At 41.7% G+C, this 23846-nt stretch overlaps 1 protein-coding gene across 2 annotated transcripts in view; it reads left to right on the forward strand.

Annotated features, from left to right (window-relative positions):
• Positions 1 to 23846, forward strand: part of RBM47 (RNA binding motif protein 47) — a 273505-nt gene that overhangs the window by 48891 nt on the left and 200768 nt on the right. For both annotated transcript variants that reach the window (XM_082464228.1, XM_082464227.1), the window contains exon 2: positions 14030 to 14133. The gene's annotated coding sequence lies outside the window, so the exon portion shown is untranslated. The remainder of the gene's footprint in view (positions 1 to 14029; positions 14134 to 23846) is intronic.

Consider the following 23846-nt stretch of genomic DNA (forward strand, 5'->3'; position numbering starts at 1 on the left):
TTCTCGTTGCAGTGGTTTCTCTTGTTGCAGAGCACGGGCTCTAGGCGTGCGGGCTTCAGTAGTTGTGGCTCGCGGGCTCAGTAGTTGTGGCTCACGGGCTTAGTTGCTCCGCGGCACTTGGGATCTTCCCAGACCAGGGCTTGAACCCATGTCCCCTGCATTCGCAGGCGGATTCTTAACCACTGCGCCACCAAGGAAGCCCCTGACTCATCTTTGATTTCAGATTTTCACCCTTAAACCAAGCCCTGGTATTGTGAGATGAGCCAGCACATGCTGAATGGAGTTTCCCCACCACCACTGCCACCACTGCATTTGTGCCTTAATTTGCCATTAGACACATTGGGGAAAGTATCAGATAGGAGCCACCCCAAACCATAAAGCAGAAGTGGAAGAAACATACTAATGAAGGCATGAGTTTTACAAGGAATGTCATTTCAGTGGTTGGACCAGGACAACTGGAAAGACAAAATGATAATTTGTTCAAGGAAAAGGTAACTATCTAACACAGTGGTTTAGTTAAATCGTCACATTTCAATTATAGCTGTTTACTGCACATTTAAAGTGACCTTGCAGGTAGAAAGTTCAGCTGACTATGTATTAATTACCTCCAGGTCCATTGGGTATTTCTAGTTTTTTATGTTTGTAGAATGAGAGTGAAAAGGAAGAAGAGCTTCCTTGTTTTCATTCACCTTAAACAGTAACACTGTGCATGACAAACAGAATTTGCTATACAGCTGGAGCTGCCTTTCCAATTGTTTACTTAGATTTTTAGTATAGGAGATAATGGGTAAAGAAGGATTCTTAAAAACAGAAACCCTGGGTTCTAACCCTGATCCTTCCCCGGCTTAAACCAATTATGTTCTTGTGTAAGTCCCTGTATTTTGCTGTGCTTGAATTTCCTCAAACTATTGACATAGAGATTGTGGGGGAAATGAAGGAGATGGGAGAGAGAGAAAATCAGTGTGAAGTTCTTTGCATTTACAGGAAAGTTGAACAGACATATTACTGCAAAATATTTTTTAAATTTCTACTATAGTTTGCCTTGCAAATAGCAGGTGAATGTTTATTGATCTGAATTTGTTTGATGTTAGTATTGTTCCTTATGTTTCAAAGCACTTTGTAATAAATAACGAACTAATCAGGTAACTGTTATTAGTGGTTTTTATTCTTTTTTTTAAATTCTTTTTGGTATCTTAAATGAGTGATGTGATTTGGACCTGTATGGCTGGGACAGAAACTATTTATCTGATTTCATTCTGCTGCTTTTTTTTTTTTTTTTTTAATTTATTTTTGGCTGTGTTGGGTCTTCGTTTCTGTGCGAGGGCTTTCTCTAGTTGTGGCAAGCGGGGGCCACTCTTCATCGCGGTGCGCGGGCCTCTCACTGTCACGGCCTCTCTTGTTGCGGAGCACAAGCTCCAGACGTTCAGGCTCAGTAGCTGTGGCTCACGGGCCTAGTTGCTCCGCGGCATGTGGGATCCTCCCGGACCAGGGCTCGAACCTGTGTCCCCTGCATTGGCAGGCAGATTCTCAACCACTGCGCCACCAGGGAAGCCCTCTTTTTGTTGATTGTCATATGAAGAGCAAGATGGTAGCTCAAGTTTGTCAGTGTGGAAAACTTTATATTGTACATTCCTCTGAAAGAGGATATAAGAGAATTTGTTTACTGTAATATACTCGGAGCCTAGAATATTGTCTGGAACATGGTAAACCTTCAATAAATGTTGAATGATATAAGAGCCCAATCATCACACCTTCAAAATAATGCTATATTAATTATATAGAGATTATACATAAAATTTTCATTAGTGGAGAAGATTAGAGCAAATTTTTCTTTTAAGTCCACTAGTTCCAGGCTGGGACAACAAGTATTGTAATTAGTCTTCCCTGGTGGCGCAGTGGTTAAGAACCCGCCTGCCAGTGCAGGGGACACGGGTTCGAGCCCTGGTCCGGGAAGATCCCACATGCCGCGGAGCAACTAAGCCCATGAGCCACAACTACTGAGCCTGCGCTCTAGAGTCCTCAAGCCACAACTACTGAGCCCGCGTGCCACAGCTACTGAAGCCCGTGAACCTAGAGCCCGTGCTCCACAAGAGAAGCCACCACAATGAGAAGCCTGCGCACCACAACGAAGAGTAGCCCCTGCTCACTGCAACTAGAGAAAGCCCACACACAGCAACAAAGACCCAACGTGACAAAAAGTAAATAATAATTAATTAATTAAAAAAACAAAAAAACAAATATTGTAATTAAAAAATTTAACCTACTGCTTTCCTCCCCCTATTACTTTAGTTTAATATTTGCAGAGCTTGCAGTTAATAATAGTGTGCAATTTTGTGGCGGAGGGAAGGAAACATTACTAATAGAAAGAGTGTATTGTATTTTTGCCATTATATGATAGATAAGGCATGTGGAGTAAAAATGGCAGGCATTCTGACTTTGCTTTAATTAAGGATGTTTCATAGCAGCCCTGGCTCATGGCTTTAAAATGCCCCTTCCTCACATGTAATTAAATATCTTCTTGTGGCTTTCATTATTTTCATTTCTTTATGTTAGGGTACAAACCACTAAGCTGAGCAAGCAGGAAAAAATAGAGCATAGTCCTGGTTCTTCTATATTCTTACACAAGTTTCTGCATTTCTCCAGGTTTTGACTTTATGCTCTAGAGTAGGGGTTGGCAAACTATGGATCACAAGCCAAATCCAGCCTATCACCTACTTTTATACAGCCCACGAGCTAAGAGTAGTTTCTATATTTACAAATGGTTGGGGAAAAAATTTTTTTTAAATCTTCATGGCATTTGAAATTACATAAAATTCAAATTTCAGAGTCTATAAATTAGGTGTTACCGGCACATAGCCAGGCTAATTTGTTTATGTATTTTCTATAGCTGCTTGCACAGCAACAATGGCAGAATTGAGTAGCTGTGACAGAGCTCTCAAAATCTACAACATTTACTAACCGCCTCTTTACAGAAAAGGTTTGCTGACCCCACTTCAGGCTGTTTAATGAATGAAAGAACTTTATTAAACTCTGTGAAATGAAAATATATGTAGGCTTTTAAATAAATTAAAAACAATTTTAGATATTGCCCATGGATTGAGGGATCATCTTTAAAATGAATTTGGTAAGAAAAAAGAATATTCTGAATGAAAAGCTAAACTGGTTTTGCATCAAGAATGTCCTGGCTGCTTCCTCCAAGTACTCTTTCATTTTATTTAAACTGGTGTTCTAAAATTCTGGTTTCATTCAGAATTTTAACCACAAAAATCAAAGAAAGATGAGTCAGAGTCAATTCCACCTGAAAGGGACTCAGAATGGAATTCTTGAGTTGATGAGACCCAGGTTTCAGTTTTGGTTCCACCGCTTATTACCCAGGAAATACAGTATTTAATGTCTTTCAACCTCAGTTTTCCCATCTGCAAAGTGGCAGTAACCACATTTACCTCTAAGGCCAGACCAGACATGAGGGCACCACAGGTATTAATTTGATGCCTTTGCTTCAAACCAATATTCTTTATTTATTTACTAATTGTTAGTGGGAATGAAGAGAAAATAAATTTTCTATTGACAAAGATAAATTGCCCCATTTTTTGATGTTCAGAATAAGGGAAGGGGTTTCTTTTTTAAAAAAATTTTTTATTTATTTTTGGCTGCATTGGGTTTTCGTTGCTGTGCGCAGCTTTCTCTAGTTGCGGTGAGCGGGGGCTACTCTTCGTTGCGGTGCACGGGCTTCTCTTTGCAGTGTCTTCTCTTGTTGCGGAGCATGAGCTCTAGGTGTGCGGGCTTCATTAGTTGCAGCACTCAGGCTCAGTAGTTGCAGCAGGTGGGCCCTAGAGCGTGCGGGCTTCAGTAGTTGCCGTGCATGGGCTCTAGAGCGCAGGCTCAGTAGTTGTGGCACACGGGCTTACTTGCTCCGTGGCATGTGGGATCTTCCCGGACCAGGGCTCGAACCCGTGTCCCCTGCATTGGCAGGCGGATTCTTAGCCACTGCGCCACCAGGGCAGTCCGGGTTTCTTGAACTATTTGGCATCACGTTTCACTTTGCAGATTTTTCCATCACTGACAACTGTGTCTGTTACTCTCAGCCACCAAGGATTAGGCTAATTGATGTGGATATATTTATAAGTATCATTCAAAATACATTTTAAAGGTCTTTTTTTTTTCTGTTTTCTGTACTTGCAAAATGTCTCCCATCTTGTCTCTGTGTATCTGTGTGCTCACACACATGTTTTATGTATATAATTTTCTAAAGCAGACCATTTCTTGGGGGACATATTAAAAGTTTTATAACTTAGATGATAAAGGATAAATTGATCTTCCTCAGTAAGGAACGCTATATCCATGCATTGTTTGGTTCCAGTTTTGAATGTCCCCTGGTTGACTAAGCCTCAGGGTTCATGCCCTGTGGTACTTGAACTTGTAAGCCTTCCAGATTCTGAAAAGACACAGATGCATAGTTGCAAGAATTGTCTTTGATTTGCATTAGAGGTCCCTAAGATCTGATGAGATCGAAACCAATTTACATTTTGCCTATTGATTAAGGATTTGAATATGGAAACCTGAGTTTTGTTTTTTTTAATTAATTTTATTTTTCGCTGTGTTGGGTCTTCGTTGCGGTGCACGGGCTTCTCATTGTCGTGGCCTCTCGTTGCAGAGCACGGGCTCTAGATGCACAGGCCTCAGTAGTTGTGGCACATGGGCTCAGTAGTTGTGGCTTGTGGGCTCTAGAGCTCAGGCTTAGTAGTTGTGGCGCATGGGCTTAGTTGCTCCGCGGCATGTGGGATCTTCCTGGGCCAGGGCTCGAACCGGTGTCCCTTGCATTGGCAGGCAGATTCTTAACCACTGCGCCACCAGGGAAGCCCCTGGAAACCTGAGTTAATGGGCATCAAATTTCCGATTTATTGCAGTGATATTATAAAATAGCCTCCCTAAGCCGGCTCATGGTTTAATCCTATGAGGAATAAATAAGATTGTATATATATTACATATATATCTATATCTGTATACATATATATATACATATCTATCTATCTATCTATCTATCTACCTATCTATCTATAGCACTCTATTACCACACTGTTTGGCACAAAGTAGGCACTGAAAGTAAGGCAATTGATATAATTATTGCCACCTTGTTACAGGTATCTCCTTAGAAAGAGAAGCTATATCAAAATACTATGGAGATGTGAAAGGTAGGCTCTAGAACAATGCTGTCCAACAGAACTTTCTATAATGATAAAAATGTTCATTTTATTTATCTGGGCTATCCAATGTGGTAGCCACTACCCATATGTAAACCGAGGAATGGATTTTTTTTAAATTTAATTTTAAGTAACTTAAACTTTAAAGTCACATTAAACAGCATGACTCTAGAATTTTTAAAGATATCAACAAAGGATTAGACAAAATAACATAGCTCTGATAACACAGGGAGAATGAATTCCTAATAAGATACCAAAATGGGAAAATCCATAAGATACAGAGTCACATTAAAATTTGTGATAAACAGCCTTTATTTGACAGGGTTTTTCATGTAATTGATCATGCTGCAATGATGAGGGAAGGAATTATAACATCTAGGAAAGGCATTCCAAAGTGTAAGCATGCAATTTATTAATATCACATGTGTTTACTCCAAAATATATTCACAAAATTTAAAATAATATTTTTAATATTCACAAAATTTTAAATAATACTGAATGGAATTTCAGGATTGGTGAGATCTGAGCTTTCTTCCAAAACAGAAATAACTCCAAACAGTGGATTCACTGGTGACTTCATTTTATGTACCACATTTGATTGATCAATTATCTAATTCAACAAATCTCTGGAACCCTTAGACTCAGGGTATGTAAGGATGAACCAAAGAGACATAGGGAAGAACATGTCAGGAAGTAGAAATAACCTGGGAGAAGGCCTTGTACTGGAAAGAACTGAATAAAAGCAATGTGGCTGGAGTAGAAAGAGACAGATGGAGGGGAGTACAAAAAGAGAGAGGTGGACAAGGGCTAAATCTTACAGAACCTTTAGGCCAGAGGGTGAAGTTTGAACTTTCTCCTAAGAGCAAGTGAAAGCCATTTGAAAATTTTTTTAAGTTGGGGGTTGAAAAGGATGATGACAAGATCAGACTATTTTTAAAAATTTCATGATTGGAAATAAAACACATGGATGGAAGACTGTCTAGAGAGAAGCATGGGAACCAATCTGGGAAATATGAGGGCAATTGAGTAATACACAAGGTCTTTCAAGAATAAAGTAGATTTTATCGCATTTCATGACACAGCCCCAAAATGTTTTCCAACCCGGCAGCCAGAGGATACTTTAAAAAGCCAGATCCTGGGACTTCCCTGGTGGCACAGTGGTTAAGAATCCACCTGCCAATGCAGGGGACACAGGTTCAATCCCTGGTCCGGGAAGATCTCACATGCCGCAGAGCAACTAAGCCCGTGCGCCACAACTACTGAGCCTGCACTCTAGAGCCCGCAAGCCACAACTACTGAGCCCACGTGCCACAACTACTGAAGCCCTCGCACCTAGAGCCCGTGCTCCACAATAAGAGAAGCCACCGCAATGAGAAGTCCGCTCGCGGTAACGAAGAGTAGCCCCCGCTCACCGCAACTAGAGAAAGTCCGCTTGCAGCAACGAAGACCCAACACAGCCAACAATAAATAAATAAATTAATTAAAAAATAAAAAGGTCAGATCCTATCATTTCCCTGCTTAAAACCCTCCAATGGTCCCCCTTCTCACTCAAGCCTAACACTGGCCTACAGGGCCCTGTGTGATCTGGGACCCACAGTCTCTCTGACCTCATGTCCTATAACTTTCACCCTCATGTCACTCCAACCCCACTGGTCTCCTAGCTGTTCCTTAAACATGCCAAGGCCTCTCTGTAGCACAGCTTTTGTACTTGCTGTCCCTTCTGCCTGGAATTCTCTTCCCATCAGATATCACCATGGCTTCTTCCCTCATTTCTTCAAGTCTCTGTTTAAATGTCATTGACAGTGGGTGCCCCCTTATCAGCCCTAAACAACAAATGTAAGACAGTACCTCCCACCTCCCAAGAGTCCCTTTTCCTGTTATCCTGTTCTCCACAGCACTTATCACCGGCTGATGTACTATTTATTTATTTGCTTGCTGTTTCTCTCCCCACTAAAATGTAAGCTCTGTGAAAGCAGGGACTTTGATTTGTTCCCTGCCATATTCTCAGCACTGTAGGTATTCAGTAATTATTTGGTTTTTAAAAAAATATTTATTTGTTGGGTTGCACTGGGTCTTAGTTGCAACAGGCAGTCTCCTTAGTTGTGGCATGTGAACCCTTAGTTGCACGTGGGATTCAGTTCCCTGACCAGAGAGTGAACCCGGGCCCCCTGCATTGTGAGCACAGAGTCTTAACCACTGTGCCACCAGGGAAGTCCCAATAATTATTTGTTGAGTGAACAGATGAATGAATGATGCGGGATGAACTTGATGACCTCTCTAATTCTTCCCCAGCTCACTGACTATAGTTTAGAGAACCGTGACCAGCATGTCATGTTCTGCTACTTTGTGCAGAAGCACACTCCCACCCCCCAGCTTGGGGACAGTTCCAAGAATTGTGGCCAATCTCTCCCATCTTCTCCTTCGTTCCCCAGCTCAGGTATCCACAAGGAACCGTGCCAACCCTTCACCCAGCACCAACTCTTTCCAGTGCCAACTACCTTCTCCTCGACTCTTTTGCTTTACCAGAGGATGAGGGAGCCGATCAGGATGGCTGAGAGCCATGAGGGCTGGACCGGGGGGAACACTTGGTGGCTGCAGCCCAATTGCAGAGCTTTGGAACTCCTCCAAGGACGCACACAGGGCAGCTGCTGCCAGACCATAAACTTGTTTCCCATATACCATATAGAACCCTTCCTGGCAGTACAATGCGTAGACCGCCGGTCCTGTGGAGGAGTGCCTCTACGTTGGTTGTGACAGAGATGGGCCACATGTGTTGAATTCACCTGGTGAGCTATTTATTGTCTTTAGATTTTAGAGGAGGAACCAAACAAATGGGATTTTTAGTCTGTCTCAAAAGCACCAGTAATTTTTATTTTATTTTATTGAAGCACAAAGTAGAGAAAAGAAGGTGGATTAGGACTCAGAAGATCTGGATTTGAATCCCAACTTGTGACTTGGTTTGTGCTATAGCCTTGGGCAAGTAACAAAACCTCCACTGGCTACAGTTTCCCATCTGTCAATAGGAATAACTATTCCTGCTCTGCCCAACCTCTCAGGGATGTTGTGGGGATCATGAGACCATAATGGGTGCATATTAGGTGAAGTATACAATACTTTTCATACACAGAGGTTTTTATGAACAGAAACATAATGGTGGCATCGCTCAAATGCCTGACAAAATGAAAGTGATCTCTCTTCATCCAGTAATGAAAAGTTCAAGAGAGGTGAGGAAACAGATCTTGATGCATTTTTGGACTTTGCATTTCCATGGAAACCATCAGCACACGACCTATTGTCTTTAGAGAGATATTATATTACAGATGTGTTTTTATGGCATAGACAAATTGACTACCTCTAGTAATTTAAATTCTCTTAACCAAAAAAAGATGGATTCACATAGTCATGGTGACGAGTTAAAATTATGGCTCTCAGAAGGAATTTACTTTTTAAAAAATGGTTGGTTTGACTCTCTGTATATGTGTGTATATATATGTATGTATATATATATGCATGTGTATACATATGCTTATTTTAAATAAGTGTGCATGCAGAAATGCTTTTAAAATATACTCCACATAATTTTAACCTAAGCACAATAGTTTAATTAAGATTGACATGCAAAGTACAATGTTATGAAAGAAAATGTCATCATCTTTTTTGAGCACGAAAGAGGCTCTAACATAGTATTCATCTGTCATTTGCAAGAGTGAGGTTACTGTAAATCTAGAGAAGTGGCGAGACTGGTCTACTGTTTCTGGGAAAAAGGGTAGGTGGGCACAGGTGAAATCCCAAATGAAAATTCTACAGCAAGTAGAATTAAGTGATCTGTATGTCTCTTCCCACACATTAGAAAGGACTTGAGACTTATCAAAGAGAAAAATCTAAAATTGCCTTGGGTGGTTGATTCCGAGAATGAGGCAACCTCCTGTTCTGCGTAACCCTAACATGAGGTCTCAGTGTTCAGTTTCCAAAGGGTCATCATCCAGTTTGGGACTGAGCCACGGCCTTGGCATCTTTACACATGTGTTTCATGACTCAGAAGTTCCTCTTCAGGATGAGGATGGGGAAGAAGGTGGAATCCTACCAGCAACGTAGGCCTCGGTCACAGCTATGCCTTGGTGACAGGAAGAGTAAAACTAAACTGCTGAAATAAGGGTTTGAGTTAATGTGTGAATTTCAAGTGTCTGTGATAGTCCCATCTGCATAGCATGGAACTCTAACATGGCACACCTTGCTGAAACCGGCAGGTTTGCAAGGATTTCTTTTCCTTTCTTTTCTTTTTTGGCTGCACTGCACGGCATGCAGGGATCTTAGTTCCCCAACCAGGAATCGAACCTGTGTCCCCTGCAGTGGAAGTGTGGAGTCTTAACCACTGGACCACCGGGGACGTTCCCTGAAAGGATTTCCGAGCGATGAGACGCAGCTATGGGTTTCTCCCGTTTTGCTGGTTAATGTTTGCTCTGGTTGGGAGAAGATTGGTGTGTATCTGGTGGTTCTGACTGTGTCACTTGTGGTCATTCTGTCCTCTCCGGAGCTGAAAACCTCACTCTTCAAACCTGCCCCTTGGTTTCTGGTTGTTCATATGTTCAGCAGCCTATGGATCCCATTGTCTTCCATGCATGTTTTAATCATGTAACATATGAAGCTTGTGAAATGGAATATCCACATTATATAAATTGCAATAATCAGCTCTTGACAAATTTCTACAAAATGTATGTCAGTAACTTCCTTCAATGTCCTGAGACATTTTACAAAGAATCATTGTCAGCGTTTCAGAGAGAAAGAAAAATGAGATAGTTATCTATACTATTTCTCCATTCTAGTATTGCATGTGCCTGGAAGCCAACCAGATTTCTAACAGGGTTTAAAATGTCAGCCAGAATGTACTGAATATATAGTAGAGGCTAAGATTAAATTTCCTTTGGTTTACTTAGATAAACTGGGCTTGGGGTTAGCTTGGGGGAGGGAAGGAGTCACTGGTCTAATAATATAATTCATTGCCCTTTAATAAATCTTTTCTTACTTTCCCCTTCAATTTCTGCTCTTCTATGCTTTTTATCATATCCAGAGAGTCAGGCAATAGTCAAGTCTGTTAAATGGCATCCTGTTTGAATATGTTCTAAAAAAAAATTACCATGAAAAAAAAAATTAGTCATCAAATCGCACACATTTCTCTACACCATCAGAAAATATAAATGAAGCAATTCGAATTACTTTATACTCTCCCTAAACTGAATAAAGATGTGGAGTTCCCCAATGAGAATGAATTTGCTTATATCAGTCCCAAACAGCATTACTTTGTTTGAAAATCAAATGGACAAGGATGTTTTCTATTTGATGAAAACCAATCTCTACACTTAAGTTGCAAACAAAGCTGCTAAGTTCCCATGTCACTCCTGGACCCATTTGAGTTTTCCTGGATACGCTCCAGATTCAGTCCGGCATGGCAAGAAGCACAGGCTTCTGGGACACTTCTTGAGCCACATCTGTAACTGAAAGAGCTCTTCAGAGCTCTCTGCACCTGTCTCCCTGCTGATATTGGCAGAAGCAGAGCCATTATTGCTGAGGCCCTACAACTCTTAAAAAAAAAAAAAAAAAGGCTGTTGGCAATATCCAAGCTCCTTCTCTTCTGCCACACTCCTTCTCTTTCTTAGGTCTAGGAGCTGCCAGTGGCCACTAGCCCAGCTCCCCTTCCTCTGCGTAGGCTCCAGGATTAAAATCCTGCCATCAAGGAGTTCACGTTTCCTTGGCTCAGGAGAAACAATCACCATGATCCTGTGCTTTTAAGTCCTGATGAATTCTAACTACCTTCTTATATACATGGCTTAATTATAGCGATGAATTTTATATGTGATTGGGGTGCCATGACTTCACCATCATATTTTGAACATAGACGATTATAGTTTATTGTTTAATTCATGAGAATAAAATGATGTAAGTTTTGTGATTATAGACATATGGACCTGGGTGAGGTACTCAGGGTAAGTCCCCTGCCTCAAACCAGAAATGGACATTAGCTGTCTTTCAAAGATGGTCTTAGTTTGGCTATCCCTATCGACCTCAGAAAAAATATAAACAAACAAAAAGCTGGATACATTTTTAAACAAAAGAGACTGACTTTTCCTCTACATTCCTTATCCCAGTGACTCTCCTTGGGAAAAAGAAGAGGCAGTGACATAAATCTTATCAGCATTTCTTCTCTTGGTGGGAGACTTTCCTTAAAGATAATTTAGTTTGATCCCTCTATGCAACAGATGTGGGAAGGGAAGCCCAGAAAGTCTCAAGGAGTTATAAGTGTTTGATAAAGAACTGACACTGGAACCTCAGACTCGCTATGTCTGTCTAATCCAGTACTTTCAGCATTGTTTCACCATCCTTCTGGGTCATTAAATCACCTGTGGGCACATGGGCAGAATTGTACATGCAACATTTTCAGCCATTCCATACAGGCCTCTGGAGTGTAGTCCTTGTGCTAAAATGAAATCTGTCTTTTCTACTGTTTGCACAAGGCCAGTACATATAGATAGGCCATACTTTCCCTAAGGCTGTAGAATACTTCTGCACCTTGAGGAAGGCTGTGGCCAGGAGAGAAGTGGGGTAGGGCAATGGTTTTCAAGTGCTTTCACCACAGTAAGAAATACATTTCATATTGTGACCCAAATCCCAAGTAACATGACTATGAAGATGCAAGTATATATATACAATGTAACTGAAATAAATTCCACAGAAAAACACTCGCCTTTATTATTTCAATGAATTCAGCTCTATTATATATATATATATATATATACACACACACGTGTATATATATATATATATATATATATATATATATATATATATATATATATATATTTAGTTTGTGACCCGCTGAATAGATTTCATGTCCCTTTCACCCTTTCATGAATGGAACATGAGTCTGGAGCTTTATTCAGTGGGGATGTATCTCACTTTCCTCATCATACTATTCCTGCCTCAAATACAACCAAGCATATTTATTTCTTAATGTAGATCCAGCCATACCCCATAAAACATTTAATTGGGAGCCATCTTGGTTGGTCTCAGCATGATCAAAGGCCTTTCCTGTCAGCATGTCCATGGGTGTGTCCTAGGAGAGCAGATGCTCTTTAAGAACTGGGCTTGTGTCTCCTCTTTCAAGCTGCTGAACCATCTTTTGGGTCCCCTCCCCATCTCTCTTCCCAAATAGGAGTGATCAATAAATGGTTGCAGACCAACCTGTTCTACTCTATGCTGTGACCTTGAGCAAGTCACTTAAACTCTTTGATCTTCAGTCTCCTGATCTTTAAAATTAAAAAAAATTAATTCCATCTCACAAGGCTATTGTGAAAGGCAAAAAATATATTAAATGAGAAACTGCCTTCTCAACTTGAAAGTAAATGTTAGGCATAATTATAATTTTACCTATAACACTGTAGGCCATGACACATTAGAATTAAATGTACCATGACATAGTGAACTGAAGCTCTGGGAGGTTTCCTGATGCTTCTGCAACTCTGGTATTTAATAAACTAACAAACACATTAATATATTCTAAAAGCAGATTATTATATCTATCAGTATCTATATAAAGTTATATGTTGCTACCTAACAAACCATCTTAAAACTTATTGACTTAAATTCTTAGAGAAAGAAAGTAGAACAGTGGTTACCAGGGCTGGGAAGAAGGAGGTGGGGAGTTAGTGTTTAATGGGGACAGAGTTTCAGTTTGAGATGATGAAAAGATTCTGGAGATAGATCATGCTGGTAGTTGCACAATAATGTGAATGTACTTAATGCCACAGAACTCTGTACGCTTAAAAATGGTTAAAATGGTAAATTTTTTAATGTATGTTTCACAATAGAAAAGAAACACTTAATGACTTAAAACCACAACCCTTTTAGAGTCAGGATTTGGGGCAGTGCTCAGCAGGCTTGGGTCATCTTTGCCCATTGTGGTGTCTCTTGGGACAGTTCAGATGGCTTCATTGACCACTTTGATGCTGTCTCTTAGCTGAGATGCCTCTGTTGTCCACATGGCTCTCAGCCTCTGAGACTTCTCAATACCTGTGGCCTCTCTCTACAGCTGGACAGCCTGGACTTCTTTACAAGGCAGTTGGGTTCTGAGAGAGAAAGCAGAAGCTCCAGATCTCTTAAAGGCTTGAAGTCCCAGGAAGTTGCTTCCATCCTATGCTATTGGCCAAACCAGCCATTATGCTGGCACAGATTCAGTGTGGAAGGGGACTGCACATGGCATGAATTCAGGGAGGCATGGTTCATGTAGAACCATTTTCTAACAATCTACTGCAGCCTCCATGCCACTTTGGTAGCATCTCTCCCTGCTCTGCTTATCTTGAATTCTGTTCTAGTGCAATTTCTACAGATTAGCAGTGCGGGTAGTGGGTAAGAGGATGGACTTTTGCAGGAGGCTGCAAATGTTGGCTCTGCCGTTTGTTGGTTCTGTGACCTTTGGCAAATTATTCACTGTGTCTGTGTCTCAGTTTTCTTATCTGTGAAATGGGGACGGCAATAGTATTTATCTCATTGTGTTGTAAGTATTAAATGATGAATCTGAACTGAAAACTTATTAACAGTGCCTGGCACGAAGTAAGAACTATATAAGCATTTGCTATTATTGTTACTGTTGTTTTCATCTAGTTTGTTGTAAAACAAATAGGGTGATATGGTGGGAAAGGGAATATTTAGGGCTAACTGAGGCAGAAAGGCTAGAAACTTGCTTAAGTACACAGGACCTCCCTGCCTCACTGTTCTCACTTACATCTAAATCCCTTGCTGACATTTAAGCCTCTTTCCTTTTGTTCTGCCCACAGGAGACATGGAGAACAGCTGATCAATATCTCCTCATAATAATCCCCTGAACACCTGAAGACAGCTGTGAGAGCGTCAAGATTTGCTGAGGCTAATCTGAACACAGGTAATTGAGTTGATGATATGTTCAAATGCGCATAAACTTGTGCCCGGGCACAGCTGTGGAGTGTTAATAGGCACCTCACACGTCTCTTCACCCCCTGAGGAGCTGGAGTGGTGGGTCTTGTCTGTATGCAGTTAGGGAGTGAGTCCCCTCTTTCTGAGCAGAAACCTGGAGCGGGTTTCTGAGGAGGAGGACAATGCAAGCAGGGCCTGAGAGGCGCCATGTGTATGGCACTCTGCTGGTTCCAAAGAAGAGCTAAACCCAGGAACCCATCATGTTGAGCAGTTAATTAGCACCTCCTGTTTATTTCAGTGAGTTCTTGCCGAGCTCACCGGTGGACCCAGTGCTTATTCCGATAGGCACTTTTCAACCCTCAGCTTCCTAGACAGCACTGTCATGTTTGTCATCCTCTCCTGTTTTGGAGTGAGGCAGAACACTGTGGGTTTTTTTCAAGTATTGGAGCCAGAATGCCTGGATTCTAGTTCTGGCTCTGCCACTTACCAGCTGCATGACCTTGTACAAGTTACTTGGCTGGTCAGTTTCATCTTCATCTGTAAAATGGGTTTGACAATAGTTCTAAATTATTGCGTTCTATTTATTTATTTATTTATTATTATTATTATTATTTTGGCTGCTTTGGGTCTTCGTTGCTGCGCTCAGGCTTTCTCTAGTTGCAGCAAGGGGGGGCTACTCTTCGTTGTGGTGCGCGGGTTTCTCATTACAGTGCCTTCTCTTGTTGCGGAGCATGGGCTCCAGGTGTGCGGGCTTCAGTAGTTGTGGCACACAGGCTCGGTAGTTGTGGCTCGCGGGCTCTAGAGCACAGGCTCAGTAGTTGTGGTGCACGGGCTTAGTTGCTGCGCGGCATGTGGGATCTTCCCGGACCAGGGCTTGAACCCATGTCCCCTGAATTGGCAGACGGATTCTTAACCACTGCACCACCAGGGAAGTCCCAGGGTTCTCGAAATATTAAAAAAGAATTTTTTTTTCTTAGCACAGTTGGGGAGCCATGGTAAGGATTAAAAATATTTTTAAAAAAACTCTTCTCCACTGACTTCTGGGATAGTGGCTCTTCTACCTGTTAGACCACTCCTTCTATGCCTCTTTGGCCAACACTTTTCTTTCACTCATCCATGAAAAATTAGCAGTTCCCCCAATGTCCTATCTTTGATCCTCTACTCTTCTCATTTTGTGTAACCTCCTATATGATTCATGCCCTTGGTCTCAATTACTATCTGTACACTGATGTTTTGCAAACCTTTATCTCTAGGCTCCCTTCTCATTGTAGAGTATCTCTATCTGGATACTCCAAGGCTCTTTAAATTCAAAAGGTCTAACACCAGGACATCCACCCCTGGCTATGATGGAGTAGAAACTGGTAACAGACTAGCCATCCCACCAGTTTGAAAAAAAAAATCACTGAGGTGAGCAAAATATTTGAGTCAGCTGTTTCAGGCAGAGCACAAGTCTGTGATCCCTAAGAGAAATTCAAGCGGTGAGGCCCAGAATCACTCTGCCTCTTTATCTGGGGGCTATTTCCCAACCAAGAAGCAATGAGCTGAGGTACCAGCTAAGCTGAGCATCCAGAGATTGGAGTCTGGGGCAGCTGAGCAACTATAATCTGCGAGGTAGGGCACTGAGAGAAGGGAGCTTTGCAGAGGGAGGGCTCCAAAAATCCTGTGAGGATCCTCTGTGGGTGCTTGGCTAAAAGCTGGTTTGCACACGTGTAAGGTGAGACTATGCAAGGATTACCAGATACCAACTTCTGTGGGGTTGAAAGCCGAGCAGGGTTATTAGCATTCAAGCAGTGATGAGGGTCATTGGAGTTGTGGCGCAGCCTAAGTGGAAAGCCACGTTAACACTTCGTTAATAACACCTCAGGCATCCAGCTGGGACACCAGAAAGAACACATTTTAAAAGTAAGGATCATAGGGCTTCCCTGGTGGCGCAGTGGTTAAGAGTCCGCCTGCCAACGCAGGGGACACGGGTTCGTGCCCCAGTCCGGGAAGATCCCACATGCCACGGAGCGGCTAGGCCCGTGAGCCACAGCTGCTGAGCCTGTGCGTCTGGAGCCTGTGCTCCGCAACGGGAGAGGCCCGCGCACCGCGATGAAGAGTGGCCCCCTGCTCGCCGCAACTGGAGAAAGCCCTCGCACAGAAACGAAGACCCACCACAGCCTAAATAAATAAATAAATAAATAAATTTAAAAGTAAGGATCATGTTCTAAAGCAGTATTTCTCAGATAGCTGTTCCCGGGCCAGTAGCATTAGCATCACCTGGAAATTTGTTAGACATGCAGTGGGAAATACTAATTCTAGAGTCCCACCTCAGATCTACTCCATCAGAGACTCAAGGGAAGATGCCTAGAAATGTGTTTTTAACAAGCTCTTCAGATGATTCTGATACATGCTAAAGTTCGAGTACAACTGCCCTAGAGGAAGACCTACAATAGAACTGCCCTAACAACGCCTAACACCAAGCTTGACAAGATCACAGGAGAAACAATGTGAAGGCCGAGCGCACTAAGTCAGAGGGCTTGGGAAGATAGCTTGGACTTTCCAGAGATCTGCCCTAAAAAATTAAAGCAAACAAACAAACAAAAATGCCTACTTACAAGTTCAAAGTGGCCAGACAATAAGTGAACTGCCTACTAGAACAAAAATCAAAACTTTTCAGAGGAAAATAACATACTACAGAATCCACAATTTCTGCAATGCATCATCTGTAGCCTTAAGTATGACAATAAAAAATTACTAGACACGCTTTTACATTGGGACTTGGGAGCTGCTCTGTGGCGCTAGGAACAATGGTTTTCAGTGTAATGGAGCTCTTATGTGGAGAGCCTAAGCTTTTTTAAATGCAAAGGAAAATTTCATAACATACAGGAGAATATTGACTGGAAAATGACTTGGTTAAAACCTGACGATCTTACCAGCATCCTGCAGGTCGATGAATATTAAAGAAGCTAGGGATGTCACTGATTGATGAGCAGCTTCATTTTGAATGAGGGGTCGCTGTCTGCCTATTGAAAGAGGCCAGTTTGCTGTGAAGTTCCTGAGGTGTAAACATTTCTGGCTAGTGCCAGATTTGAGATTTACTTTGTTGTATGAAAAACTGGTGATCAGGAAAACCTCTTCATTTTATGGATATGGAAAGAGAACAAAAATCAAGACGGATTATATTTTTTAATTTTGAATTTGATTTGTAAATAGATTTCTGAACCAACATCGGATCTAGATTAATGCATCCATAAGATTCAAGCCATTTCTATTTAATCATGTCACTGCCCTAGAGTCATAACCTGTTAACCAGTGTATTATTTTCTAGCTCTGAAACTATTTTTAATGGAAAATTCTTTTTCAGTTATCCAGCCTTGTAATTAAATAATTTTGAATGAATGTTCAGCCTTTGGTCGCCTCTCTGAATTTAAAATGCATGATTGTAATTACAGCCAAGTGAAAGTTTATAATACTGTGGGAAAATCCTTAGTAAGGTTTCTAGGGAGAGATGACTTGGTTTGGCAATCACAAGAACGGAGGATATGGAAAACCTGGGCTTTGTGCAGGGTACTAAGTATTACCGAATTAATGGAGATGAGAGCATAGTGGAGAGACAGGATCTATTACTGGGGTGAGGGGAGAGAAAGCCAGGCATCAAAACAATCAGTATAATTACTAGCTGAATTATGGAATATTTAGTCCTAGTGTAATAGTAATATGAAAGGGTATTTATGCTAAAAATAGGGAGGAGTAATGCTGAAAATTAAGAGAGCACAACATAACAATCAAGAGTCATGAGGGAAGGTTACTGATAAAATCTGGGTTAAAACTGGTCAAACATTGTACAGAATGGATTAGTGTAAACAGTAATAGCATCTGGTCTAACCAAGGTGGTTAGGCCCCATGCATAATCATTTTCCCTAAATAGCTACATGAATAAATTGTTTCCAAGCCCATATTTAAATGTCACAGTCAGATGCCAATATTCTTGTCATCTTATAATAAACTCTTTTTCTTTAAAAAAAAAAAATTACGGGCTTCCCTGGTGGCGCAGTGGTTGAGAATCTGCCTGCCAATGCAGGGGACACGGGTTCGAGCCCTGGTCTGGGAAGATCCCACGTGCCGCGGAGCAACTAGGCCCGTGAGCCACAATTACTGAGCCTGCGCGTCTGGAGCCTGTGCTCCGCAACAAGAGAGGCCACGACAGTGAGAGGCCCGCGCACCACGATGAAGAGTGGCCCCTGCTCGCCGCAACTGGAGAAAGCCCTCACCCAGAAACGAAGACCCAACACAGCCAAAAAATAAAATAAATAAATTTTTAAAAAATTAAAAAAAAAAATTTACTAGACAGACACACAAAGGAAAACAAAAGTAGAAAATAGAAATCAACCCTAAGATTACTCAGATATTGGATTTAGTAGACAAAGACATTAAGGCAACTATTATATAGATAGTCAAAGAATTAAAGGCAAATATGTTTAAGATAAACAAAAGTATGATCTGAATGAGTAAATAAGTAGGGAATAGATAGGGAATCTTGAAGATGGGAACTATAAAAAAGCAACGTAAACCTCAGAACTTTTCAAAGTAAAACAAGATAACACAATTCACTAGTGGCTTAACAGCAGACAGAAGATGGTAGAAGAGTCAGTAAACCTCAAGATTAATCAATAGAAATTATCCAATTTGAAGAACAGAAAAAAAATTGAAGGAAAATGAATAGATCCTCTGAGACCTGTGGGATAATATCAGACGTATGTGTAATTGGTGTCCCAAAAGGAGACAGTGAAAATGGGACAGAAATATAACAAAAGAAAAATATTCCCAAATTTGATGAAACTGTCAACAAACCTCCAAAGCTCAGTGAACCCCAGGCAATATAAATACAAAGAAAAACTACCTAGATACATCATTGTCAGGTTACCAAAAAATACAAAAATAAAAATAAAGAGAAAAATTTGAAAGCAGCCAGAGAAGAATAATGCATTACATATGGGGCAACAACCATATGGAGGTGACCAACTTCTTGTCAGAAACTGGAGAGAAGACAATGGAATGACAGCTTCAAAGTGCTGAAAGAGTCCATCACCAAATTCATTACCTTTCCACTTCTCACTGTGCTCATCATTCTCTAATCTCCATTTGAATTACTGGTCACCGTCCATTTGACTTTCCAAGTCAGAAAATTGGGAATCATTCTAGATACCTGTTTGTCCTCTATCCTTATATAATTGCCCAGCAGATCTTTTTGATTCTACTTTTAAAATGTCCCTAAATTAGTCCCACCTGTTCATCCCCGTTTCTATTGCTTTAGGTCAGGCTCCTGCTAGCTAATCTTCAGAAGTCAGATTGCCTGGGTTTGAATTTTACCTTACTAGGTGTAACTTTGGGCACATTCTTTGACTTTTCTGAGTCTCAGTTTCCTGATCTGTAAAATGGGAATACATAATACTGCTAATAATAAACCTATCTGTGGAGAATTTTAAGATTGTACAGAAATTTTTTGTGTCTCCTCCATAACAGTCCCAGGTGAACTGGGTTATGCTACAGTTACAAATGTCCTTCAAATCTCAGTGACCTACAACTGGAAGTCAATGGGGGCTCTGCTATCTGTTGTTCTCACTCTGGAACTTGGACAAAAGGAGCAGCCACTACATGGAATACTGCCAGATGCCATGGCAGAGAGAAAGCAAGAGCCTAACAAATTTTGTTCCAGTTCTTAGTTCTTAAAGACTCCTAGTTTTCAAAGCTTCTTCCATTTCTTTGGCCGAATTAGGTCACATGGCTGGCCATATCCAACTTCAAAAGCAGGTCAGAGCAAGAGGGAGGAGAAATGGGGATATATGTATATGTATAGCTGATTCACTTTGTTATACAGCAGAAACTAACACACTATTGTAAAGCAATTATACTCCAATAAAGATATTAAAATAAATAAATAAATAAATAAAATTAAGTAAACCATTAAAGGAAAAAAAAAAAGAAAAAAGCAGGTCAGAAATGTGCAGTTTTATTCTATGCTCAGAACAGGATGTGGTAGTAATTAGTGCTGGTGTCTGAATATTTCTGGTTCTCCTTTTGGACTCATGGTAGGGTTGCACTTCCCTTCTCCCCTGGAGTTGGCTGTGGCCATGTGACACTTGGGCAGAAGCTTCGAGAGCCTATACACAATGAACCACACTCCCTGCCTACTGCGGGAATGATGATCCCCCCTCACTGCTGTGAGGTATATATTGAGATGAAGTCTCCATTATCCTGGGTTTTTTTGTGACGATGAGGAGCATTGCTCCCTGGCCAGCCTGCATGGGACATGTGGTAGAAGCAAAGAATTATTTTGGTTGTTTTATGCCACTGAGACTTTGGGGTTGTTTCCTGTCACAGCATAACCTAACCTGCCCTGACTAATATACTACCTTATAGAATCATTGTGAGGATTAAATAACTTATGTCAAGGGCTTAGCACAAGGTTAGCACTCAATATATGTTAGTAATTACCATTCTTGCTTGAACTCTCATACTAACCTCATAACCACTGGTGTCTGACCCTGCCCCATTTACTCTATCTACTCCATTGCCACCAGAGAGATCTTCCTAAAATGCTAATCTGATCATTCACTTCCTATGTGAAATCCTTCAGTTTTCTCCTGACTTTGATAAAGCTTAAGTTCCCTAGCAGGGGTCTAGAGCCTCCATGGCCTGGACCCTGCCTGCCTCTCCAGTCTCATCTCCCACTAATCTCCCAAAGGTCCCCTGGGATGCAGCCACATCAGGCAACCAGTTCTTGTTCTGCTCTTCTTACACCCGTATCATTGCAAATGCTGTTCCTTCTGCCTGGAATGCCCTTCCTTCCCTCGTCCACAAGGCAAACTGCTTATCGTTCTTCCAGACAGCTCGAAGATCATCTCCTCTATGAATCTACTCTGATACACTCAGTAAGAGTTAGCTATAGTCCTCTGTTATGCACTAAGTGTTTCCTTGTCTATTTTCGTTAGACCGTAGCCCTGAATGGCAAAGACTTTGCCCACTTCTTTTTTGTAGCCCAAGTGCTTAGCACTGTGCCTTCCGTGAGCCAACTATGTGTTTAATGCCTGTTTATTGAAAGAGTGAATAAATGAATATTTATTGAAATACTGTTTCTAATACAATTCATCAAATAGGACACACCAAGGTGGCAAAGTTTCCAATTTTTCTTCTTAGACATGACAGGACCTAAAAATAGAAAAGATTTTCAAAATAAAAGCAATGCCAACTAAGGTAATTTGTAATTCCATATTTTTTATTCTGAAGATTCCAGGACTCATCTCCAAGTTCAGTTCCATGGTTGTCACATAAGTGGTAGGGTAATGTAATAGGTAGAGGTGATAGCTGTTACATGAAATGCTTATTTTTTGACATTTTGAATACCTGAGATACTTTATATGACAACTTTTTTTAAATTAATTAATTTATTTATTTATGGCTGTGTTGGGTCTTCGTTTCTGTGCGAGGGCTTTCTCTAGTTGTGGCAAGCGGGGGCCACTCTTCATCGCGGTGCGCAGGCCTCTCACTATCGCAGCCTCTCTTGTTGCGGAGCACAGGCTCCAGACGCGCAGGCTCAGCAATTGTGACCCACAGGCCCAGTTGCTCCGCGGCATGTGGGATCTTCCCAGACCAGGGCTCGAACCTGTGTCCCCTGCATTGGCAGGCAGATTCTCAACCACTGTGCCACCAGGGAAGCCCGACAATATTTTTGATATAATGAAAAAACAAACCATCAATAGATAAAATACCTCAGGAATATACATCTAATTAGTATTCTGTGGGTGCACTTTCTTTTACAAATTGTAGTTTTAATAGCCTTGAACATCTGCAGTCACTTTTCTGGTAGGATTACTGCCCTTTCTATGGCAGATATTTACTATTCCTTTAATCTGCAGCTTCCTTGAGAGTTCTTTATTGTCTCCCTTACTAAGAATGGTAGCCTTTTTCTGTTGAGTTTTCAGAACTTTTTACCTCCACTTCCACCATAAAATTCATAACCATTACGAAGGGTATTGTTTGAGATTTTTCTAACAAAACTTTCTCTTCCTGAGTCCATGACTTGATTTCTATGGGCCATAAAAATTCCAGAGCCCTTATATTGCCCATTACTATCAAACTAACATAGTTTTGCAAGGCTGAGGTAGTCCAATAGCAAAATTTCTAAATAAGAGAACTCTAAAAACCGGACTTCCCTGGTGGCGCAGTGGTTAAAAATCCACCTGCCAATGCAGGGGACACGGGTTTGAGCCCTGGTCCGGGAAGATCCCACATGCCACGGAGCAACTAAGCCTGTGTGCCACAACTACTGAGCCTGCACTCTAGAGCCTGCGAGCCACAACTACTGAGCCCATGCACCTAAATCTCGTGCTCCACAACAAGAGAAGCCACCGCAGTGAGAAGCCCACACACCGCAATGAAGAGTAGCCCTCGCTGGTCACAACTAGAGAAAGCCCGCGCGTGGCAACGAAGACCCAACGCGGCCAAAAATTAATTAATTACTTAATTAATTTTAAAAAAAGAGAGAGAACTCTAAACACCTAAGAAATATATCTCAAAGATTTATAAAGATCGGATGGAGCAGAGGTTGAGGTGAGGAGGGCATGCAATAATCAGTAAGAAAAGGAATCTTGAAACGTGGATATAAATCGACCTGTGTGTGGCAGAGTACAGGGACCCAGAGTGACTTGGAGAAGATCTTCACATAGGAAACTGCCTCTGCAGGTTACGTCTTCAGAAAAAAAGGAAACATGGCTAATGAAGAGATAAGTGTAGCTCCCAGTCAAGGAAAGGCATGACTCAGAAATGCAACACTTCTGAGAAAAAATGTGGCACCACCCACATGGGCTAGGCTTTAGACCTGGGAGTTGGGGTAACTGCACTTAGCAGATGGGAGGAAAGAGAAGAGCAGAAACACAGTTCTGGGGCAGGAAAAGGACATCGCCAAAAATACTTATCTCCTCTCATACACCAGGGTGTTTTGACCCTCCAAAGACAAAAATGACTTCAACCACAGGGACTTCCCTTGTGGTCCAGTGGTTAAGACTCTGTGCTTCCACCACAGCAGGCGCGAGTTAGATCCCTGGTCAGGGAATTAAGATCCCACATGCTGCATGGCACAGCCAAAAAAAAAAAACCAAAAAACAAAGGCTTCAGCCATAGTTGGTGATTTCAAAAAGGAAATGTAAATTCCACAAAGAGAAAGAATTGGAGCAATAGCACAACCGTGTCAGCAATGGTGGAGAAACATATGTCACGTGGTGACTGAGCTGACATTTTAATTTATTTATTTATTTTTGGCTGCATTGGGTCTTCGTTGCTGCACGTGGGCTTTATCTAGTTGTGGCAAGCGGGGGCTACTCTTCGTTGCGGTACACAGGCTTCTCATTGCAGTGGCTTCTCTTGTTGCAGAGCACGGGCTCTAGGCGCAAGGGCTTCAGTAGTTGTGGCATGTGGGCTCAGTAGTTGTGGCTCGCGGGCTCTGGAGAGCAGGCTCAATAGCTGTGGCGCACGGGCTTAGTTGCTCCACGGCATGTGGGATCTTCCCAGACCAGGGCTCGAACCCGTGTCCCCTGCCTTGGCAGACGGATTCTCAACCACTGCGCCACCAGGGAAGCCCTGAGCTGACATTTTAGGTTCAAATAGTCTGTGGAATTGTGAAGGGGACCCATCCAGCGTTTAGCATATTGTGTCTATGAGAAA

Source organism: Balaenoptera physalus (assembly GCF_965194825.1).
Source record: "Balaenoptera physalus genome assembly, chromosome: 5".
NCBI classification, from domain to species: Eukaryota; Metazoa; Chordata; class Mammalia; order Artiodactyla; family Balaenopteridae; genus Balaenoptera; species Balaenoptera physalus.